The sequence below is a fragment of the Anastrepha ludens genome, chromosome 6 (assembly GCF_028408465.1).
Source record: "Anastrepha ludens isolate Willacy chromosome 6, idAnaLude1.1, whole genome shotgun sequence".
Lineage (NCBI taxonomy): Eukaryota > Metazoa > Arthropoda > Insecta > Diptera > Tephritidae > Anastrepha > Anastrepha ludens.
In genome coordinates, this window is record NC_071502.1 from 1,745,743 (window position 1) to 1,771,311 (window position 25,569).

The 25,569-nt window shown below is 35.5% G+C and overlaps 1 protein-coding gene across 18 annotated transcripts in view; it reads left to right on the forward strand.

Moving 5' to 3' along the window:
* Window positions 1-25,569, forward strand: part of LOC128867489 (myocyte-specific enhancer factor 2) — a 205,278-nt gene that overhangs the window by 152,255 nt on the left and 27,454 nt on the right. For 15 of the 18 annotated variants that reach the window (XM_054108723.1, XM_054108735.1, XM_054108737.1 and 12 more), the window contains one exon: window positions 15,796-15,941. The gene's annotated coding sequence lies outside the window, so the exon portion shown is untranslated. Of the gene's footprint in view, window positions 1-2,572; window positions 2,880-15,795; window positions 15,942-25,569 lie in introns of all 18 variants that reach the window. The other 3 variants (XM_054108726.1, XM_054108727.1, XM_054108731.1) reach the window with 1 other exon arrangement.

Sequence of the window (25,569 nt, forward strand, 5' to 3'; positions counted from 1 at the left end):
AGTTAAAATAGAAAATTAAAAATAACAATAACAATTGTGGCAATGGCGACACTATAAAAAAAAAACAATCACATTTGTAAATAAAAATGGAACCTGCCAAAGGTTTAACTATGTAATTATAATAGGACTATGAATAAGTTCGTTACGGTTTTACAACAGATGGCGTAACTTGATTATTATTCCATCGATCCACATTTCCAAACATTCATTGGAGAGCTACTGTCGTAAGGCACAAACGTCAGTATAAGTTTTTTATTTGAAGCGTAAACAACAATATTTTTACCACACTTGAAAATGTCGAATTTCGTGCCAAATAATGTGTTTTTGCGGGGAATTCTTCTTCATTATTTTAATATGAAGAAAAAAGCAGCCGAAAGTCATCGTATCTTGGTGGAAGTTTATGGTGAGCATGCTCTATCTGAGCGAACGTGCCAGAAGTGGTTTGCACGCTTTAAAAGTGGTGATTTTGGCTTGGAAGACGAAGAACGCGAGGGTGCGCCGCCAAAGTTCATGGATACCGAATTGGAGGAATTGCTCGATCAAGATCCGGCTCAAACGCAAGAAGAGGTTGCAAAAACTTTGGGAGTTGATCAATCAACCATTTCCAAACGTTTAAAAGCCATGGGAATGATCCGAAAGGTAGGCCATTGGGTGCCGTATGAATTGAAGCCAAGAGACGTTGAACGCCGTTTTATGGCATGCGAACAACTGCTTCAACGGCACAAAAGAAAGGGTTTTTTGCATCGAATTGTGACTGGCGATGAAAAGTGGGTCCATTACGACAATCCAAAACGTCGGGCAACGTATGGATACCCTGGCCATGCTTCAACATCGACGTCGGCGCAGAATATTCATGGCCTGAAGGTTATGCTGTGTATCTGGTGGGACCAGCTGGGTGTTGTGTATTATGAGCTACTGAAACCGAATGAAACGATTACGGGGGATGTCTACCGACGACAATTGATGCGTTTGAGCCGAGCACTGCGAGAAAAACGGCCGCAATACGCCGATAGACACGACAAAGTTATTTTGCAACATGACAATGCTCGGCCACATGTTGCACAAGTGGTCAAAACATACTTAGAAACGCTCAAATGGGATGTCCTACCCCACCCGCTGTATAGTCCAGACCTTGCGCCATCCGATTACTATCTCTTCCGATCGATGCAACATGGCCTGGCTGACCAGCACTTCCGTAATTACGATGAAGTCAAAAAATGGATCGATTCGTGGATTGCGGCAAAACCGACCGAATTTTTCACAAAGGGAATCCGTGAATTGCCAGAAAGATGGGAAAAAGTAGTAGTAAGCGATGGACAATATTTTGAATATTAAATTTGTAACCATTTTACGTCAATAAAGTTTCAAATTTCGAAAAAAAACCGCACGAACTTATTCATAGTCCTAGGAAGAAAAAAATTTGTTGCTATCAAAAGTATGAATAAATAAACGGAAAACAATTGTGACGGAAAAGTAATAAAAATATAAATACGTAAATTAGAAAATATTAAAAATAAAAAGATATGGATTTTGTAAAAAAAAAACAAAAACATTTTCTATGAAAAACTGTTTGACTTAAATAGCACAAATTTAAAAAAAAATATTTATAGGAAGTTTATCAAAATAATTAAACTTAATGCAACACACAAAACGAATTCCGAGCTGACCATAAGTTAGAACTTTTAGCAATAAACGTCTTAATCTTTTTCAAAAATCGGAAATTCTTTAAAAAATTAAAAATTGAATTAAACTTAAAATATTGGATTTTTAGATATTTCTTCCAAAATGAGTTTCAAATGAGTTTTACTTAATTGCTTATAAATCATAAGCAGTAAAATTCATAATACACACTTTGCTTGTATTGAAATAAAGAATCTATAAAAAAATTTCGTTTCATAAAGAAAATTTAAAAAAATTAAAAACTTTTCTAGCCTATTTTGAACTGAATCGGCCTGCATTGCCTTCTAAGCAAAGCGTGTTATATATATATATTTTTTTATTTACATGAAATATAATTCTACATTATTTATTATACAATTACGGCTATAAAAATATGTTTTCATGAAATAATCTCTTTGGAATACTTACTGCAAATCAGCAAAGTGCAGATTTTAATTTCAGTATTCGACTAAAATTTAATTGTTCATTCGAAGTTTGAAAGCCATTCAAATGAAATTAAAAAAATTAAAATGAAAATAAGAATTAAATGAAAACTTAATATCTACGGGAAACCATTATTTTTCTAAGAACTACTTTTCCAGTGTTTTGGTTTGAAGAAAGAGAATTGTAAGTTTCCAGACGGTTTTTGAACTAAAATTAATTTCTGCCAAAATCGTTCAGTTAATATTGTCTCGTTCTACGTATCTATCGCTTAGACTGGCATAAAAAACGTTGGATATGTGTAAAAAGTGCCCACTCAAATTGTACCGAACTTCTGAGCCACAAAATATTTTCGAAAATATTGTACAGCCATTATTGAAATCAATGGAAATGGCCGTTGTCCACTCGATTTGACAACACCATTAAAATAATTTCTTCATTATGCAATTCCACTTTTGAATTTTCAAAACAGGTTTTTAAACTATTGCGCCACTTGAACTGTTATTACTCTACGCTTTATGCTGAAGAATTTTAAACGCATTTGATAAACATTTAATGTAAATAAGTGCTATTAGAACTTCTTGATAGACTTGGTGGAAATTTTGGTGAAGTGTTGCTGAGTTTTCTAAAAGTGTTTTATTCAACGCAGAACTTTTACAAAGAAGAATTTTAAAAAATTTAAAAAAAAAAGCAAGAACAAAAACTGAATAAAATAAAGAACTGCTGAATTTTAATATTTTCGTTGGAGAATTTTTTACGAATATTTTTCAATATTCGCTGTAAGTAAAATATTACAAATAAATCAGTTGTTTCACTTCAAAAAATGTTTCCTTTTGAATTTTATTATTATTTTTTCCTTGGAATAATTCAGAGCAACACATTCAATAATTAATTAAGTTCAAAACAGTTGCAGTTCAAAATTGGTGTACAAATTTAAAAATGTTCCGCTCTTAGTCAGCGCATCGGGCGGGGGAATTTGTGAATTTTACAAGGAGTTTAATGTAGACACGCTCTACTGTCTAGCGATTATCGCCAATACAGGGTGTGGCAGTAGGGACATAACATAACTGTAGGCAGATGCGATGACTTCGAAATATCATCAAACGTTCTGCAAATTATCTAACTAAAATAATAAAAGCAAAACAAGTCCATCGCTGAAAAGTGCGAGCATCCGACCATAGGTGTCATAGATCGCAGATTTACATGTCGCAGTTTACATGCTTTTTGCCACCTCAGCAAATCAATATATGCAAATACAAGAAAAATTACAAACAATTACACTTAATACGTGCATATGTAAGCCGGTGCTGTAATAACTGCTTAGCGCTTATCAAATTCGTTTAAAAATCAAACAATGAAAAATAAAAGTTAAATGCAGCAGTGCATCGGGTCAAATGCCTTTGATTGCTTAACTCGAAAGTTTTCATTTTTTCAGCATTTTCGCCGATAATATTTCTTGCTTCGTGAAAATCACCTTCAGCCCAACAGTGGCTTCAACAATTACTTGTATAGTAAAAAATCTGGAAGTACTCTGAGTCTGAGTAGATGCTCAGTTCCAATAAGTTGGCAGTTCCTTAAAAATATACCCACTAATTTGAGTTTAAGCATGCGGACAGGCAGCTATACTTCCACGGTGCTCATTGCTTCAAATCGTCATTCTTGTCAATATACAATTTTAAAGAGCTGAAGCCCTAGCTGCTATAGCTCCTAATACAAATAACTTATAAGATTTATATTTTAAGCTAATTTTATATAAATAAATAAAAAATTAACAATTTTAAAACATTTAAGTAAACAAGAAAAATAGTAAATTTAGCAAAGCATGGCAAATTTTTCTCTGCGTTTCACTTTTCACTTTCTTTAATCTTCGATTTATACTTTCATTATTTTCTCCTACTTATGCATCATTACAGATTCATTTGTTGTTTGCATTTATTTTATTTCGCACCATGCCTTCTGCTGATAAGAAAAGACCTTTTTCAGTCGCCACATAAGAGTTCGAGCGGTTGATATGGCGCTCCTTCTGACTCCATGAATAAGAAGAAAATGCGAGAGCACGTAAACTTCCACCTACACGCAACATTTTCTTGCACTGAAATGTTATTTTTTGTATTTCTTATGATTGGTTTATTGGTCTTGGTCATTTTATATTTTCTTGTGTTTGCTCTTACCAATATTTGCGAGCTACATATATTAGAATATTAAACTTTGTTAGTATTTAACATTTGCGCTGAGTCCGTGAAAGGCTGTGAATACCTCGTGTGAATATTTGCGCTCACTTATTTTATCCGTAAATTTAAATTTTTTTAGAAGTCTATGCCAATTTATTGCGCTCATAAACTCCTGATGATTTTTCAAAAGTCTGCTTTGTTTTGTAAAAATTAACACACGCTCACAATTATGTTTTAATAAAAATAATAATATAGTGGCATAAATCCTGGATTGGGGTTCGGACCAAGCCCTCCTCCAATTCATTCTTTTGCTTGCCCTACAAATAGAAGTTATAGCCCCTTATTTTATGGGTTTCTATGTATGGTCTAATATTTGCTTTTCAGATTGTCGTTCTTCAACTTTCCCATTCCACAGAAATCTATGCTTCTTTCTGCTATCTATGATGCTTTCTGCTATCTATGATGCTTTCTGCTAAGTCCTCATCTATCACACAGTTCTTAGGGAAGCAGAAGCATCTGTTAAAACTCACCAAGGCTGCCTCGTTTATGTTCTGAAAATTCTTTATCACTTTAATATAATATTTTCGGAATGCAACTTTCCGTTAGTACACTCCGTTAGTAAATCAGTATATTCCTGTTGCTATTAAATAAATAAAGGGTGAACAATTTAGAGGTATCGACTTTTAAATTGAAATAAAACAACGAAAATTCAAATTTATTGGCAATCTTTATTACTTTTGTATAAAACCATTCATGAAATTTATTCTTTAAAGATAATCCTTTTCAAATGTTGACCGCAACTGCGCCGTAATTTGGCCATCCGTAAATGCCAATTTTGAATGACTCGTTGGAGGACTTCGGTCGGTATCTCGTGAATTCGTTTAGTAATGTTGGCTTCCAATGCTTCAATCGAAGCTGGTTTATCCACAAAGTATTTATACTTTGCATACTCCCACAAATAAAAGTCCAAGGGTGTGATATCATACGATCTTGGTGGCCAATCCACTGGTCCGAAACGAGAGATAAATTTCTCACCGAAACGACGACGCAGTAAATCCAATGTTTCACGGGCTGTATGGCGAATAGCGCCATTTTGTTGGAATCAAATGTGTTTAGGTTTGGAATATCACGGACTTCAATTTCTGGCATCAAAAAGTCATTTATCATGACGCGATAGCGTTCGTCTTTCACTGTTACTTTGGCGCCAGTCGCGTCTTTGAAGAAATATGGGCCGATGATTCCTCCAGCCCATAGATCGCACCCAACAGTTGTTATTAATAGATGTAATGGCTGTTCTTCAATGGCTCCGGGTTGCTCTTCAGCCCAAATATGGGAATTTTGCTTATAAGATAAAAATGCGTCTCAACGCTGTACACCATAAGTTGGCTTGAACGCGCGATGAACGTTTTTCACAGAGCATCGATTTTTGTAATACAATACGGTTTGTAAGCGCTATGAAGACGCAAGTCTTTCATTGATGAAATGTCACTGAATACTGAAAAAATTATGTATTCAGTTTGACAGTAGTCACGCTGAAAAAAGTACCTCCACCCTTTACTAGAATTGCGCCTGCTTTGTCAACAGAATTCGTAACTTTCCCGACTATATTGACTAGTTTTGAAATACTCAGTTTGTTTTCACAAGGGTCGTCGATGTAAAAATTAGAGAAATTACTATGTAAATCTCCAGAATTATTTGCCTAGTGTATAGTTCTTGTATTTGAGTAAAAGCTAAGTATAAATAATTAAATGTAAATGAAAATATAAATATTTTGCTACTAAAAATAATTTTATGGAATACCGAAATAAATTCACTTTTTTCGACAGCAGTTGGCCGACTGATAACTGTGAGCAAAGCCAAGGTTATGTACACTGAAATACAGATGCCATACAAACAAACAATTGCAAAACTAAAACACCCACACACGAATACAGCGCACACTCACATATACACGCATTCCGACTGCATAGATGGTTTTGTATGCGGTCCGTCACTATCTTATCAAAAAAACGCTGCGAACGAAAGTAAAAGCAAAAGTACTGGAACTACAACAAAAACCAAAAAACCTGCGAAAACGAGTGAAAACAAACCAAAAAAAGCTATACCATAAATACATGGAAAGAAAGTCATAGAACCACAAACATGGCTAACATGTAATATGAGTACGAGCGAGTGAGATAACAATAAATGCCACTAAACAATAACCAAATGTCAGAAAAAACAACATTGACAGTATAGGAAAACAAGTGACTGACAACCTACAAAAACAATTATACTCGTCGTCAACATAATAAATACATAATAATGATAATAATACAAGTATCAAAGAGGAACACCACCAACGACAGCCAAAGAAAATAATATAAAATCAGCTCTGCTTCTTGCGATTTCACACACGCCACAAATACATATGTACCTACTTTGAGGCGCGGGCTCTGATAAACCACGTCAAAGATTACGCTTCGAGCACACAGTGGGCCCACTCTGAAAGACACTGCCTGAGTTGATGTTGGAAAGCTTAAGCACTTGGCTTCAGAGAAATGTAAGAACGAGCAAATGTATGGAAAGAAATGTGCGAAATGGAGAAAGTTCTTAGCAGCAAAAGTGGTAAATCGGCCTCTGGTGCTTATTGCGGATTAGTTAGCTCACATTAATTGAGTGCTTAATTTGTTTTTTATTTACTTAAGCAATACATAATACTTAGCGTGATAACCGTTATTATCAGCAGAATAAATCAAGCGATACGGTCCTGCTAGAGCGCATGCGACCACAACGTGAGCCAGCGTGAAATTTGGCTATGCGCCGGCAGATAGACAGACGTACTGCACGTTTGTACGCGTGTGTGTGTATGTATATGTGTAGAGTAAAAAAAAAACTGATGTACTGCGCAGAAATGCTTATCGTCTAGCGAAAAAAATCAGTTTCACATGTTTTCTTTTCGCTAATGGTTTTTATTTTTCAAAACTCTTCTGTGCACTTCTTTTCAAACAACTTCAGAAATTTGGACAAGGTACTCTCGAGTGTCAAGTTTTCTTCCATGCCCCTTCTTCTTAGTATTGATCAATCACATCAAGTTGCTTGTATTTTCTATATACTACAGTGCACTCGCGATAACTCGAACTAATTAAAAATAACCTTGTTTGACTTATCAGTTGTGTGCGGCTTGCTGTGAAAAACGAGTTGCAGTTAAGTTCATTTGTACTCATTCAGATTATATTTATAATATAATTTGGGCAATAGAAGAATATATTTTTTTGGACAAGTCTTTTTGAATTCATTTGCATGCATCTTTAATTTCAAAAGAAAAGTGTTTAGTACGCGAAGCACTGTGTTTAACATATCGATGACTTATTTTGCTTACTAAAAAGGCTATGATTGTGCGTAAGACCTGTTCGAGTCACGAAGTAGTCAATGCAGAAGGAAAGTGTTCGAGTTACCGCGAGAGCACTGTACATACATTCTTATATGAGCACCTATTACTCCCCGCTCAGTATTTTGAAGGAGGCTCCAAGGGTGCGGCTCGCAATTCGCATGTACTTTTATTCTTTCTGCAATCTCGCATTAGTCAACATTGCAAGGAACTTCGTAGTTTTGTGTTTACGGTGCGATCGCTCGGCACTTATCAGCAAATCGTGACTAAATACGGTAATCGGTCTTTGATTAATTTTCGGGTGCGTTCGAAAGCTACGTTCCGCATGAATTGTATTAACAAAAAAGTATTATTTTAAACAGCTTGGCGATTTTTATAATTCAGTTACAGATATTTGATATAATTTTTTCAGAAGAATAAAATATTTTCAGGGGTATCTTTAGTAGAACTTACTGAATCGCTTAAACGCTCGAACTTGTCTAGGTTAGGTTATGCAAGACTGGTTGCTTGTATAAGGCAAGACACTCTGTGATACCTGTATTTGATTTCCACCCCTAACTAAGTTGTTTAAACCATAGATAGTTCAAGAAAATTACAAAGAAATAATCGCCAAGATATTTGGGATGGTTTCTTTGAAGTGCAGAGCAATCACAAAGGAGGTGTTGTACCGACTTAATTTCTTGAGGTACATTGAGCCACTCTACTGGCGAGGGTGTCAATAGTGCAGTGACTCGTTATAACACTTGTGAGGACGCTGGTAGTTGATCTGTTGAGTCCAAGCAGACATTTTGTCCTTTTAAGATTCAAATTTGGCCAGAGCGCTTTGGAGACCCTACAGTTAGTAGTCAGAGACCACCTTCTATTGGTTTCCGCGATTACGCTCAAGTTAATCGCAGTGTACAGTTCGTTTATAATTCAGTTACTGATATTTGTAATAGTTTTTAAGAAAAATAAACTATATTCGCTCGAACTCGCGTCACCTCCTTACATTTTTTTTTATTAAGAGTTCTTTTCCACAACCCTTCTTGCGCTAATCTATAGCCTTATCGAGTTCTATTAGATGAGGTCAGTTCCACTTGATTTTGTGTCGTTTTGGGCTGGCAAAGATAATCATAAATTTTATTCGTATTGTGTTTTTCAATATATTTAGTTAATTTTATTATTAGTTCATCACTAAATTGAACAACGGGACAAGAATTCAAAATAAATGAACAAAATAAATGTAAAAGGTAAATAGATTGCTTATTATGGATATTAAAGAAGATAAAATGCTGTTCATTCATTCATTAATTTTAATGGCACGAAGAAAAATAATTTTAGTTTAATTTAAAGCACTAAACGAAATAATAGCGTTTGTAGTATAAAAAAGTCGATATTCTTTTGAAAGAAGTAAAGTAAAAATGACTGAATGTGGCAAACATTTAGTCAGTTCTGCTCGCCACTGTATATAGTTTTGCTATTCAAGGCAATTCAGCATTCAAAATAATAATTTTGCAATTAAGAGTACCGAGAGCTGCAATCAATAATGAGCTTTTGAAGAGTAAAAAGATGTTGATAATTTTCATTATTATCCACCCGTGCAGTCGTTTACTATTTGTGCTTTTAAGTACACTTGAAATATCTATACGTATGACGACTATTCATTTATTTATTTCATTATTATTATTTAGTCTATGTAAGTTTAGGTGAAGTGGCTGCCCTTCGACGCACCCAGGAAGTAAAAGGCCCCATGTTAAACCACCGGAACTATCCTATCTTTACTCTACTTGGTCCTCTCGAAACCGTTGTATGGCCTTTAAAAACTTCGCTATACTAGCTAGGTTGAGATTCACAAACATCCGCAATGCTGCCCAGAAAAGCGAAACGAGCAATATCAACCGTTTTCTACACAGGCCATGCACCCGCATAGAAGGTCTTCGACTCTCTCTTCCTCTTCTATTTCCTTACAGCTTCTGCAATAGTCATTGCATGGTGCCCCTAATCTGCTGGCATGTCTTCCTATTGGGCGGTGCCCAGATAGGACACCTACTACGATTCTTAAATCCTTCATTCTTAATTTAAGTAGACTCTTAGTGCTACTTAGTGCGAATGTTCCATCTGGGCTGCGTTTGTGTACTGATAGCGCAGGCGGTTAACTGTTTCCAGTTAAAATTTGGAACAGTAAGCTTTCGCCTACGATTTGGTGCTACGATTGGAATATTCACTACATTTTAGGTCTGAAAGTGCAAATCACTTCACTTAGTAAGCAATCCCGGTGCGTTGCACTCCATTTTTTTATTTAAACTTGTTCCTAAAAGTTTCAGCAATCGATTAGCTGGGTCTTTTGTTAAATCACCTCAAATGCATTTACATGCCAACACCTGCTGTTGTTTAAAATCGATTTTACGTTCTGCAATACATATCTCTCAATACTCTCCCACATCAGACCTCTCCCCGAGTACGCCGACTGCAAACGACATTTTCGTGTGAACCGCAAAAAAAACTAGCATTTAAATAAAATTCGAAATGACTTAAATTAACTGGAAATGATTTTTACGACATATCGAGATTATTTGTCACCAAAACCACAGTTTGTTATTGTTTATGGGGAAGTGTATAATAAAACTCCAAACCCAATACCGCAGCAAACGCACAGCTGTAAGAGTTGCCAAAGTTCGTTTATCTTTGAACTTTACGAAGCAAGCCAGCAGAAAGCCAAAGCAAAATGTCGTGTGTCGAGCGGGTGGAAAGAGTTCAATGAGGCAGTACGAATACATGACAAACTCGAGCAATCAGGAAAATAAAATATTAATAATAAAATAATAATTGAATAAATCGAAAGAGATGAGAAGAGAAGTGATGAAATGAAAATATAAAAAGGAATAGCAAGAAGTACACGCAACATACTTCCTTATATGAATAAAAAATTACCTACATGCCCATGTGCGTGTGTATGTGTAAATCAGAATTACATTTATTATCGCCAAGTTACAATCAAGTCAGAGCAACAACAACTTCGACATCGAACACAGCAGCAAATGATGCAGCAATAACAAAAAACAACAGTTATGCGCGCAACATGGCAACCAACTATCTGACTTTTGATGCTCTTACGCCTCCCTCCGAGCAGCCAGCTGAAAAATGAGTCAATATCGCCCATACTATCAGCCTCATACTTATACACTTCGCTACTATTATTATTATTTTTTATATGTATTTCTTGACAATTTTAGCCTTTCGCCTGTCTGATCTGTAGCTGAGGTTGTGTAAATGTCCTTTTGTAGGATTTCCCATCATCAGAACTCTCATGGCCAACGCTAATGCTGTTGTTGCTATCACCAAATTCATAGTTTTTTGTTGTTGGCTGACAGATATATAAAGTACATATATTAAGGTGCAGGCCCAAAAAAAAGTTGATATTTTTCTTACCGAAAAATATTTAGACTCTACTCGGATAAAATACCTATGAAAATATTTTTTACAATATTTTTTAAAAGTCAGCTGAAGCATTTAACATACAAATCGAGAGGTGATATTATTTTGGCGTAAAATGCTTTTAATATTACATGGAGTCTTGTGATATATAGTGTACTCTTTCTTAAGCTGACACCTAAGGGACTGAAAAATTTGTCTGCTTATGGGAGGATTGTCCGCTCAAGAAAAACAAATTTTAAAAGATCCTTAAGGATTTGTGGTATAATTTCTGAAAAAGTGTTCGTTTATGGGAGACGCCTGTTTAAGAGAGGTTTAACAGGCTGTAACAGCTTTATCTTGGAAAACTTGGCTTTGGGGCACCCTAGTGTATAAATATATGTATAAATGTATTTGTAAGTATGTATGTCCTTATTTAAGTGCGATGAATGAGGAACAAGTTGAATGGATTCGCAGCGACAATCCTTGTGGTTCAATCTAAAATACAGGCGTAAGAAGTAAAGATGAACTTTCATTTGGAGCTTTTGCTTGATTTCCTTTATTCAGTCTCTTATGGCTTTACTATCATTCTTATACTTATAAAGCAATGATAACATCATAGGCATCGTTACTTCTTGGTCTCGATTACGTCAATAATGTCCGCCGTATTAGTCTCTGCCCATTAGTCCAATTATGCATTGTGCACTATAAACTTCGACTATCGCTTAGTGTATGATGTTGGACCGTTTAAAGACGTTTTTACGCTTAGAAGATAACATGGCGGTTTGAAATTCGAGGCCACTTTCTTCTGGCTATGTTAGGTTAGGTTGGACTTGGCTGATCCTGTAGATCGCTTGTAGAGCAGAAATGGATCCATGTTATACCAAGTCTTTATATGAATAGTTTAAGAACTTTATATTTTCCCTTAAAGCGCAGTTTAGATAATTTAATCAGGCTGCTAATTTTTTGATCTGCCACACTCTCTAAGGTTGAAAATGATGCAGAACCTACGTAACTTTTTCGTGTTTCGTGTAGAGTAGCATTTCCAGAGTTCCTCTCGCGTTTACTGCGTGCATGTATCGTTCTGCACTAGCTTCAGTGCCCCCTCGGTATCCCCACTACAAGTTTATATTCTATTCTGGAAAGAGATAAAATATAGATTGTAGACCTGACATTGTACCTGAGTGATGAATGATGCATTTTCGGGATCCTGCACAGGTTCGTTCTTTCCCATCTTTAGTTCGTTTCTTCAATTATTGCAACATCTACTCGTATATCCAGTCGTTGGTTGCAGAGAGGTAGTTGTATATAGGCCATGCCAGCTACAGGAAGATTTGCGCCAGCTTCGTTTCTTTCAATTCCCTTGTGTCCTGGAATCAGTAGATAGTAATTTGCTTCTCAGTTCCTAGTTCATCCATCCTGTTGCGGCATTGTCGTAAGCAGTGCGAGTTTGTCATTACAGCTTCTATTGCTTTGGTGGCTGCTTGGCTGTCAATGTAAAAGTTTATTTGAGAGTTTGGAGGAGTGTTCTCTATGGCTAAGTTTGCTGTTTCCGTTGCTGCATTGATCTCAGCTCTTTGCAGAACTTTTTGCTACTAAGTCTAAGGTCAAGTATCTCCTCCAGTGCCGTTGTAGGAGTGGTCTGACGTTGATCGAGAAGAGTTACGACAACAACGAATATGAATATCGATGGAGAATAATCGTTGCTTCTCGAGATTCTTTAGAGATCTCTAGTCCGGCCAACTTCATACCAACTATACGTGCATATACGAGTCTAATTTGACGCTTCAATGTGAATGAAATACACCAATATTGAGAAAGTAAGTGGCTTTGAATATTTTCCTGCATTTAAATGCCAACATGGTAATATTTAATTTCTATAAGAAGAGTGAAATATTTGTACACTTTGCTTTTAGATTTTTAGCTGAACTGCGCGAATTATAAATTAACAACTTTGCTACGTATAAATGCATTATTTGAAGTACATACTACAGGCCCTTAGAGAGCTCTAAAAGCATTTCATTATAAGTTTTCTGCCAGCTGTCCATTCCTTCTCCCTCAACCCGCTTGTAATTTTGGATATTTATTAAATTTTGGCATCACTAATGTGTCGAAAGTTTTCCTGTTTGATGGTATTTCCTCCCCTTTCACACTTGTTGCACGAATAATGTAACTTAAGTCGTATCTCAACAGCCGGATGTTTATTATGACAACACGGAAGCTTAAATTTTACTTTTCCGATTTTTTGTTTTTTTGCCACTCCTGCACTTATCAGCTGTCTTTCGCCGTTTTAAGTGGTATTTATTACTTCTTACTTTACAGGCTCTTAGCAAATTTTAGTAGAATGTTGAAACCAAACAAAAAAAGTGAGTAACGGACGGGAGTAGTCAAAATTACCAAAGACAAAAAACAAACAGATTTTATTTATAAAAAAAAATACCATCTATTAAAAAGCTCCACAACATGAAAATAACACACATTTCGGCGAAGCGCACATCCTTTCATGAGGGGAAGGAAAGACTTCCACAATAGCCAAGATAGTCAGCGAATCTGTTCTAGTGTAAAATTAACATAATCTACCCTTAGAAGCGTAAAAAAGCTGCATGATTCTGGCAGTCCTACAAGATTTTAATGCATCCCACGAGGTATTCGCCTTCGCTTTATATATTTAGCTCAGTTTTAAGGTAGCTAAGATAGGAGTTCAAGTGTGGTATATTGATCGGCCATATCTATGTGTACGCGCCATGGAAGTTGAAGTCTGAACTGCAGTTTAATCCTCGTATGCTACTGTGGCTGAATAGCGCTTGGACTCAGCGCGGAATTCTTCAGTTCTTTGGTTTGGTATTTTAGCTGGTACTGCTTGGTACCTGTGGTTACAAAGGTTTGCATACTCTGGCAGGTTCTGTTAGAGACTTTTCAGATCCGTTTTTCAGGACCGTTTTTACACTCGTATTGGAAATTCTTAGTTTGGTGTGTCTACTAATATTTCGAGAAACCCAACTTTTGCTCAATTTACAAAAACTTGCTTTAGTGTTGTTTGTACGGTTGAATACGTAACTTTACTGCCTCCATTTTTCGCAATTAAGCTACCGAAATAGCAAAACTCGCTACTTCAACAGTTGGTTTCACATCGCATTAATTTAGTTCTTGCAATGTTTTTCCACCTTATTGGAGGATTGAATCTTTTATTTCTTTGTGAAAGCTGCTGAGTTCGACTTATTTGAATTTATATCCGGTCGCACCTTTTTTGTTCGATCGTGGGTTGTATTGATGTTGTCTCGAATATTTCTTTAGACACGTAGACATCTCGCTTAAGTTATAACAGCTAGTTCGTCTGTATATGGTCACAAGCTCACTTTATTTAAAAGTTTCATCAACCATCACTTTCCTCATCAGGGGAGAATGAGTTCGCCGTTGCGATGGGCTTCTTGCTGCCTACCTTGAGATGATCAACTCACTCACTCCGCCTGAGGGAAGTTGGAGTCACTACAAGACCTCAAATGATAGACGTTTCACTTGTTTTGGAAACATTTTTCTACCTTCAGCACAACATCATGACGAGTCGTCTCTGTACATTTGGCTTTCGTATAGACGTACTGATTGGCTGACATTAGGTTAGGTACGATCCTTTTCTCAAAAGGCGAGTCTAGTAACCTTTCCAAATCCATTTTCGATCTAGGGGTCGATAACCATTGGGGAGAGTTATATATTTTTTTTAATTTTTGGAGCACAAGTCAAATTTCTTGCAAGTGCTCTGGGAATATGCCATCCGCACCTGGGTTATAGCAAAATGGAGATTATCTCAAAATTATACTTTTTGGTGCAATATTTCTCTTTAGAATTTAAAAAAATTCGATAAAAATATGTGTTTTAGCTTGTTTTAAATGAATTTCCATTTCAAAACCACTGCAATGCTTAAATCCACGCCTTTAAGGTAATTAGCTTGAAGTGTTGGTGCTTAAGTTCACGGTACTCGCCGTAAATTACTAAAATTCTTTCTGGGCCTTGGCTCGACGCCGTAATCAGGTGCATCAGTTATTTCCATTGACAGCGATTAATTGAAAATTTATGATTTTAAGAGCAATTTTTTTGCACACGAAATGCATTTCAAACTTCTTCTACTGGCGAAAACAACAACAAACATTGACTTTGACACTGACTAAACTGGTTTCAACTCTTTGGGCCATTACCATCATTTGAATGGCGGCTTAACGAAAGGGAAGTGCAGCCGCATTCAATTTTTATTAAAAACACACAACAACAATAACAACGCGAACAAGAGGGCACATGGAGAGTAATGATTTGGGAGCAGCACAACAACAACAGCAACACATTTATGGTGGCCGGTTTTGTCTGCTTTAATGACAGCTGCACTAAATATTTGGTAACAAAGTTCATTCATCTGCCACAATGAGGAAAGGCAAAAATGCAAGGGAAAAAATGTAATTCTAATTAAAAAGAAAAAAAAAATTCCACTAATTTACATGCGCTGTGTTAAAAAATATATTTATTAAACCAGTTTGCTTGCTAATTTGCAAATTTTTACGGGCATTCATTTTAATTTGAGAGAAAAGTTCAATAAAAACGGATGATATACACACATACCCGCACACATATTTACATATTTGAAACTTTTAAGAATTTTATAAAAAAAATTTATGTAACGCTGATTCAGCGGTGATTTCTTACGTTTTTTGTTACTTACTTGCACTTGAAATCAATTCCTGGTTTAATTTCGATTTTTATTCTTCTTATTTCTTGCAGCTGTTTTAACCATAAAAACACCAGCAAAGCCATACCCGTACAAATACAGATAGCAAATAAGGAACGCCTAAGCTTTGGGAGGTGGAAGAAAGCAGCGCGATAGGAGAGGTCGCGGAATTTTCTCTAACTCATTCTGCAAAAAAGCGGTAAGTCCTTGTGATCCTGCAGCGCTGATCTTCTGAAACTGTGCTCGTTTAGCTGTATTTATCTTGTGCAAGCGCATAGAGATACTTCATTTATGTAGCAGCCACCGCCCAACTACCATTGGGTGTGTTCTGGACTCGAAACCCTGTGTGGACGTGAAAATTTAAAAAATGCGAACAGATTTTTCAGCATGCAAAGGGATGCATTTCTAGAAGAGAGGAACAGTCAACCAACCAGTCAGTAGCAAATTAAAAGTATAAGTGTCCGCAAAGATCGAACTAATCCTTTTTATAAAACCAAAAATGGATATTTGATTTCTTTAACGGATTGAAGTATATCATCCCCGATGTTATTAGAAGTACGAACGATGTTATTTAGTTATATTTGAAAACGAGAGTTTAAAACATATTTTAATATTAAGCCATAATCGAGAAACACTACACCAATTATACATACATACATACAGAAAAAAGTTAGCAAAAGAAAAATAACTACTTATATCATTGATAAGTAACACAAAACGCAAGGGCTCCAAAGGCTGCTTTTAACTTCAATATTTCTTTGCGCTTTTCTTCGACAATATTTTGAAATAAATTCTCTCACTGACGAGAGCTTCGGGACTGGTCTGTAATGGCGGACGTCATTTTGTTTACCATTTTTACGAATTGGGGTAACAACTGTCATTTTCCATTCATCGATAAAGATTCCAGATGCTAACGATTTATTGAAAATTAATTTAAAGGACAGACCAGGATAATAACAATGTTTGAGAAGAACTATTAAATGACCATCGGCATCAGTTATTGTGGAGGTTTTTATGTCTGAAGTATCCTCCTCAAAATGATCCAATGACAGACTCAAATACCCAAAGTTAAGAGACGAGGTAAGATCTTTAGCACTAACCCAGTTTGAGCCAGGTTCGTCATTGACAACATTTGATTTTAAAAAAAATCAGCAAACAGATTGCGAAAGCACTTCTGTAATCATCCTCTGGAAGATGCTTTGTCGCAACATTTTTGCAAAGTAGCTATCACAACAACCAATAATAAGATTGCCTGTATGTAAGTTTTAAAAGCAGTCTACTTAAAGAGCCTAAGTAGTTAGCTTTCATCTAAATATTTGCTGTCATTTACATACTTACATACTTGTCAGGTAATAATGCTACAGTTAGATGGGCATACACACCCGCACACATACCTATACTGGTAGATGTATACATACATATGCATGTATACGTACTAACAAAAGCATTATGTACGCATGGACTTATACACACTTGTCTGTATTTTCATACAATCACATTGTGAAATATTATATATCTATATGGATGTATGGATGTATTATAGGCGTATCTAATGCAATAAAATTGTGAGAATTTCTGCCATTTCCTGCGAATTTGCGTGGAAAAATTAAGTTCTTCCCATTTCCTTTCGTCTGCATACTTGACGCCCCACCATATTGGAATAGATAAAAAATATGTATCCTTTGCAGTGGCATGCCCATCAATATACTTATACATATTCTTGTATGGGTGTAAGTAGGATATGTGTTTGTGTTGCTTGTAGACGCGTGGGCGCCATAGGCATCAAATAAAATTTCCGTTTTGCACATACTGAATATTTTCTGCCTTTTCAAAGCATACCTCAAATTGAAATTAAATTTTGAATTTCGTTCATTTTTTATTTTGTATCTGCTTATGTGTGTGTAATGTAACCAATTTCCAAATCCCTTTTAAAGAGCTTAAAGAATAATAATGATGCGGCATAGGCCCTTGGAAAGCTTAGGCCCAGTTTCTTCTCCAGTTATCAAACTTAGACACTTAAACCATTGAAAGCCTTTAGGCTGTTCAGAAATCTAAATTCTTTAGCCCTTTTTGACGAATGCAAAGTTTGAAGGACATAAACTTAGTGATTGCCTCTTATGGTCAGATGTCATTCAGTAGTGTTGCATGTGTCTAACCGATACCAATACAGATAAAACGAATACATTTGGCTTATAAAAGCAAATAAAATTAATAGTATAATGGACACTTCAGTAATTCAGAAGAAGACCCCGAAAAATATTATCGCCGCAAACAAGGAATCGTAAGTTATAAACTTCGATGGGCCTAAAATATGTGTACCTTTCACCCCAGCAGAAATACTGAAGCATGGTATTCTTATTTTACTGCTCCTCATCTAGATAAAATTCCCAAGTCGCAGAAATTCAATTACCCGATTTTTAAATTTGGCTTCCAATATTCGTATAATCTCAGCAACTTGATTGCACTTCTGTTAGGTGTTTGGCCCAGCTCCTCCTCCTATTTGTGGTGTGCGTCTTTATGTTGTTTTACAAATGGAGGGACCTACAGTTTTAAGCTGACTCCGAACTGCAGATAATTTTTTATGAGGTTCTTTTTCATGGCAGAAATACACGCGGAGGTTTGCCATTGCCTGCCGAGGGGTGACTTTTTTCATTTTGATGTTCCACGAAGATTCGAAACTACGTCCTTCAAATGGTGGTCACACACCATCCCATTCAGCCACGGCGATAGCTTAAGCTTTGGTGAAAGTCCAGAACTGAGTGTGGGTAGTATTTGCCTTGAGCTTCATATTTCTTAACTATTGAACTAATAATAATAATATTTGAGCTACACCTTGCAAGAAATACAAAATTGTTCGCAATTCTACGAAAAATTTGGTATACATTTTTGAAGTATCAAGAATATATGCAAGTACAATATTTGAAAAAAACTGTTGATGTAGTTTCGGAGGTCATATTTATTCCTAAATTTACAAAATGTAAATTATTCCACTTGCTTTATAACAAAAAACAAAAAAAAGCGGTATGGCAAAAGGCTACATACAGTAGTTTAAAGAAACACATTTATTCATTTTTAAACTGGATTTTTTGAATACTTTTAGTATTTAGTAGGTCCACCACAGTTATTAATCACTGTTTGAAGGCATCGCGGCATTGATCCAACTAGTTGAGTAAGCTCTTCCTGCGTTATTTAGTGCCATGCCTTCATCGATATCATACAATATGCTTAGGATCATTGTCATTTTGGAAAACCAAACCTGGCCTAAGACTCAAGCATTCTACTGATGGCTTCAAATGGTGTTCATTTAATAAAAGTCATATTTCCAATGTCAGATGCAGCTATAGCTCCCCAAACCACTACACACCCATCACCGTGCTTGATAGTAGGTATCAAATTTTTAATTTTCATATGCACATTTTTTCTTCTCCATATATTAGCCCGGCCATCAGTTCCAAATATGTTGAACTTTGATTCGTTAGTAAATAAAATTTAGACCAGAAATATATTCACTTGTCAATATGGGCCCGTGGAAACTCAATCAGTGGGTTTTTACGTGGTGTCCTGCTGAAATATCCGCTATTATAAGGATATCTCTTATTCGTTCTTGGATGAACACTTTTTACGGATGGCTCGACAATGTATATTAATATTCCGGAAAAGAAGCCTATCGACTCATGATATTTTTTTAAATTAGGGAATGAGTAATTATGTTATGACTCCATGAATAGGAGTATTGATTCCTTTTCATGGAGTCATAAAATAATTTATTTTGTTCCCAAACCTTTCTGCTATTATTTTTTTTTCACTTAATCCCATTTTGAATTTTAATGGAATGCTAAATAGTTTGTAGTTATTTTTCTATTTAGTCTGTAAGAAATGTAACGCTTTAACACCATTATAAGAGCTGAGCAGCTAAACTTGAGAATATCTTTCATTAGCAAAAAAAGTTTTACCAAGAGACGATTCGGAAAAAATTATTTTAAGAGGTTAGAAAATTTAATGGATGATTCTGTTTGTTACAGACCCATTAATTTAAAAAGTATTGCATTGACGAGTCTACGATAAATTTGAGGCAACTTTTTACAATTTCAACTGCTCTGATGAGAACTAGTAGAAAGACTTTGCGCTTCACTTTTGCTGAGCTTAGAGGACTTATTATTTCATGCTTTCTATATTACTTAGTATTTTACTCGAACTTTATTTTAGCAGTTAGCTGCCAGTGAAAGCACACTTTTTTCCAAGATCATAGAAATAGATAAAAGAGCACACGTGTGCGAAAATTATCGAAACTTCTTAACAAATTTAATAAAAAGAAGAAAAAGAAAGGGAGTTAAGATAAGTAAGAATCGCATTTGCAATTAATTTCGCTGCATTTGCGCAACTTCTTTCCTCGATATCTGTTGTCTGCTTTGCTTCCATTCAATTGTGTGCCTGCATTTCAATGACTTCTTCTCTACATAATTACCAGATGCAAGCCAAGCTGAGTCGCTGTGCTATGCTGATGCTGCGTATTGTTATTTATTAATTATTTCCGTCAGATTTTATTTGATGCCACTTTAAAGCTTATCAAATTCATTATAAAGGAGTCCAAAAAAAAAAAAGAACAGTGTATAAAAAATTAAAAAAACGAAAAGAAAAAATAATTTGGCAGTAAACCTAATTGCGGAGACGTGTGGCGCATATTGTGGGATTTCTAGCAAATTGGGTTGCTGTTTGTTGTTGTTATGTGACGTTTGTGGTTTTGCGATTTTTTCTATCACCAAATGGTGATGAACAATTCACCAATTAAGATTGTCTGTGCGTCAAACAACAGCTGGATGGATATGCAGGCCACACAACCAGTTCAGCAAAATAAATGTTACTCATACGCTATGTGCGCCGACAATTAGCTTTCGCTTTTTCGGGCCGTTGTTGCCGTTCAAATGTTGGGTACGATGCACACTCGGCCGCAATTCAAGTCACGCGCATACATACAACTATATTTCGGACACACACACACACACACACATGTGAACGCGCATCAAATGAGAGCTGCTTCACCTGAATCTTGAAGCTTCCTTCCTTCCTGCGAAATGTCTTCAGCTGCACTTTCAGCGCTTTTCCTACCACACTTGGCTTTGCGCACCTGAGGCGTTACTGTATTACTATATGGTTTATTTTGTGCTGGGTTGCAATTGTAGTTTCATAATTTGTCATTGTGTTTGCGACGACGTGACAGGAAATGTGCTCAAGTGGACATTGGATTGTGCCACAACTAGTGAGAGTAATTAGAAATCTTGAAGACGCATTCGTTTTGCTGTTGGCATAATTTTTGCGCTACGTGAGTTCTTTTCCACTCATTCACTTTAATTTCGAATGACCGCAATTGTTGTGTGTCGCAATCAGTGCAGCTTGTTAAGCCTGCCCCTATATGCGTGCGTGTATTTATGTACACCTATAGTGAATCGGGTTTCTTTGTAAAGCTGAATGGTTACAAGTGCGTTGGTACTCGTTTGTAATAGGAAGGCCTAAACAGAAACCAAGTCAAGTTATGACCCGAGGCTGCACTCATACATACTCATACTAAGTAACTCACATACCACCCAATTGACTTGCAAAACTAGTTGGCAAATAGTGGCTATATGAAAGCTGCATCCTGGCTTTAGCTCTTTCGCCGCAATCCGCACTTTTCGCTGGAAGACCCAACTCAATGACTTTATTGGGAATGAGCTACGATTTGACTAACTAATTTAAATAGTGATGGCTTCAAATATCCGCCTACATTCTTTCATACATATGTATAGGAGTGTGCTTGTGCTGTCTATATATTTTCGAATTATGTTTACTTTAGAGTTTATTTTTGTTTGATTTTACTATTTCGGTAACGTTGTGTGAACGCAAATAAACAGAGCCGTCGATCAGTGCGATACATAAACTAGCATTGTGCTGCTAATTCGATACTCATTCTGTTGCCACATCTTTATATACATACATGTGTGTACAGATGAACATTTTTTTTGTTTTGGTTTTTTATTTGTTCAATAAAAAATTACACAGGCCGACAAAATTTAACCAACATTCAGACCCAGAAACCAGACTATATATTTCCGAAGGTTTATGATGCGCTGAATCCAAATCTGGCCTCAGAATTGCTCTATTAGTTTGAGTTTTCGAGATATCCTAACCTAAAAGTGCAAAAAACCCCATTTTTGCCCATATTTGAGGTTATGTAGCCTTGCAGATGTTTTCTTTCACCAAAATTAAAGGATGGCATCTTTAAATACAATCCTTCTTTTTTCAAATGGCGTTTTGTTTGCTCAAATATCATTTTTTTTCGCAGAGATATCGCATTTTGAAATTTTCATGTTTCGAAATTTTCCTACACCTGAAAATCGATTAAGATAACATAGACATGATATATTCGATTACTAATTTTCTTGAATTGAGTCTTATTTTTCTTAAAATTTTGTCTCACACCATAAGTGTGCTGACTCACCACATCCCTACACTATCTAACCTTTGGGTACCGAGTCACACACAGCCCTAACCCCTAGAAACCACCCCTATCATACCGCGAGCAGGCTAACCCACATAACCGCAAGCAGGCTTTCCCACAAACTCCAAATTTACATACTATTAATCCATATATTTCAGGCCCTCAAACCCAAGAAAATTAGTAAGCGACTATATCATGTCTATGTTATATTATCTTAATCGATTTTCAGGTGTAGGAAAATTTCGAAACATGAAAATTTCAAAATGCGATATCTCTGCGAAAAAAATGATATTTGAGCAAACAAAACGCCATTTGAAAAAAGAAGGATTGTATTTAAAGATGCCATTCTTTAATTTTGGTGAAAGAAAACATCTGCAAGGCTACATAACCTCAAATATGGGCAAAAATGGGGTTTTTTGCACTTTTAGGTTAGGATATCTCGAAAACTCAAACTAATAAATTAATTTTAGTTATCAATCCGAATTTTGCATGGACAGAGAAGCAGATATTAGTTTAAATTATTTCGGATACTTTTCCTTGTAGACTAGTGTTATTATTTCATAAAAACAATGTTCTAAATATTTCACACCGCTTAGTGGAGTGTTGATTCAAAAGATAAATAATAATGCAGCTCTAAAAAGGAAGTAGTGCATAAGTCAAATTTTGTCGTTCTGCAGGATACCGCTTTTAAGGCGAAAATAATACTTCTATAAGCCCATGCTGATTGTAGTAAAATACATTATCTTGCTAGTATTCATCATTTGTCAGAGGGGACAAAAATGTATTGCCATAGAAGATTATGTAGTCCTTACATTTTTGAGATATTTGATGTGTTCAGCAGTTCTATGTAGAAAACAAGAGGGAACATTTCACCCCTCTAATTCCTAATAGACTTGCATCATTGGCGGAAAAGGTAAAAACTACTCATAACAGTATATTTAAGACATTATATACCTCTACACCACAAAAATATTAGCAAAACTATAAAAAATCGAATATAAATAAAAAGCAATGGTGATGGTAAAGGTTCCTACAGACTACTAGATTAGTTAGAAACATACAGCGCTTTTAAAGCGAAAAAGCTTTGGCCACAATATGGTCCACATGTCAATAAAAGATAGTTTTGAATCGAAAGCCAGGCCCAAGTCTTAAATCTTAATACTTTGTTTTCAATATCTTGCCATCCAGATTGTAATTGAAAGTATGAGGACTAGTCCTTTTAGAATATGAAAGAGCATAACATTTTTGAACAATTATTCAGTGTGCAGCACGTGTGAAAATTTTCAAGGTCAATGTGAAGATTAGTGCAGTCTTCAACTCAATCAAAACTTCATGAGCAAGCATTAAACATTTCGTTTGAAGAAAATGATTTAATAAATCATTAATAAAAGTGAGAAATAATTGGGGACCACAGTGTATGCCCTGAGGTATACCAGACCACGCGTTTACTGTTACGAATGATTTCACGGTGTCCATTTTAACCAAAATTCTTCCTTCCAGTTAAAAAACTTTTGAAAAATTTAAAAACTTTCCTTTAATTCTAAAAGACAGAGAGTTTATTCCTAAGAATATTATGATCAACGTTGCCGAAATTTTAATATGAATTTCAACTATAGAATCGCCAAACAAAACCAACAGAACTAAAAAAAATTGACTTAGAGCGTCGCCTGGCGGTTGTTCCTGGAACTTTTTGATCAAGATGCTATTTGTCATAAAATACTATATAGTTAATTCTCTTAATACGCAAAAGGTCAAAATTCTACTCAAACGCCGGAAATAAGTCAACAGCGTATATGTGGAGGTATAATTTTGTAAGTGTAATGAGAAAATTTATTTTCTGTTAAATTTCAATATAAATATAAGTAATACGAATGTACAAAACTTTACTGTAGGAAGATACGCGAATTTTAACAAAAATTATTTATTCATAAATATTTTATATGCAATTCAGTACAAAAAAGTCTAGCCAGACGTAACTGGCAAATGCATTTGATCTGAAATTCTATGGATAATTGTGTGACCGATTGTTAGATTGTTGTTGTGCCCCTGGTAATGGTTTCATGATATTAAGGCCTTTCTGCATACACATACAGGTAGATACATACTAAGAGTACTCTATGTATGTATATATTTTGATATTTAATGTCATTGTTCTGCCATCAATCATCGTGAAGTATGTGGAAAGCATATTCGGATGCAAATAGAGGCAGGCCCATATACTTAGCACTTTTTTATATGCTGATGTACTCATACATACATATGTATGTGTATATATAAATTATATATAAATTTTCATTGACCAACTGGATTATCTCACACTCTCATTCACATAAGTGACCACAAATTACTTTTTGAAAACTTTTCGGTTTTTTTTAAATAACTTTTGGCGATTAAAAAATTAGCTTCGGAAAATAAGGTGGCTATATTTTGAATAATGCATGCGAATAGTTAGATAGGGTAATAATTGAGAGAAGTATAGGTACATGAAGTCAAAACTAGATAATAAAATATAACAAGAGTAAAAAGATATCGGTGTAAATTTTCTGAAGAAATCATTTTCTTAAAGTAAAATAAATTAGAAACTTTTGAAACTGTATAAATTAAATTAAAATAAATTAAAGATCACAATTTCGGAGATCACTAATGTAGAGATTAAAAGTTTTTACTTGTCTTCATCATTGCTGGGGGTAATACCCGGGGTAATACCCGATTGCCGGAAATCTTTATAATGAACGCCGTTGGGATTAAACTGTAACCACTTCTCTATCTCTGTGTCTGATTATTCCAATATTTATGTCCAAGCTCATTTTAGTTTCAATTATACAAACATACATATACACTTAAAATTTTGTAAATTGCTAGTTTTAAGTTTGCATTATATAAAAAATAATATTTGATTGTGGAATTTGTAACTCCCAACCAGTAGATGTGTCGGGTGATTTTTAGCTGCATGAGAACTATCGATATCGATAACTATAGTTTGACAGCTGAGAACAGTAAACTGTATCGACATTTCTGATTTGGGAAGTTATCATGAACCATTTAACGTCAGAACAATGCTTCCGAATTGTGGAAATTTGCTTTGAAATAAAATCTGTTCTCGAAGTTCATTGAGCGAAGTGTTGAAGAAGACGCCGAAATGCCGATACGTCATCGATCTGAACTTGTTGGCCTTTGTTCTTCTACTACGTGGATTGTAGTAGATCCACTTACTTGCTTACGTAAGGATCTTGGCTTCTTTTTGATTGGCGCGATTTTGGCCGAGTTTAACTAAGCGCCCCAGTCGTTTCCTTTTCGTGCTAACTGACGCCAGTTGGAAACACCAAGTGAAGACCAGTCCTTCTCCTCTCTT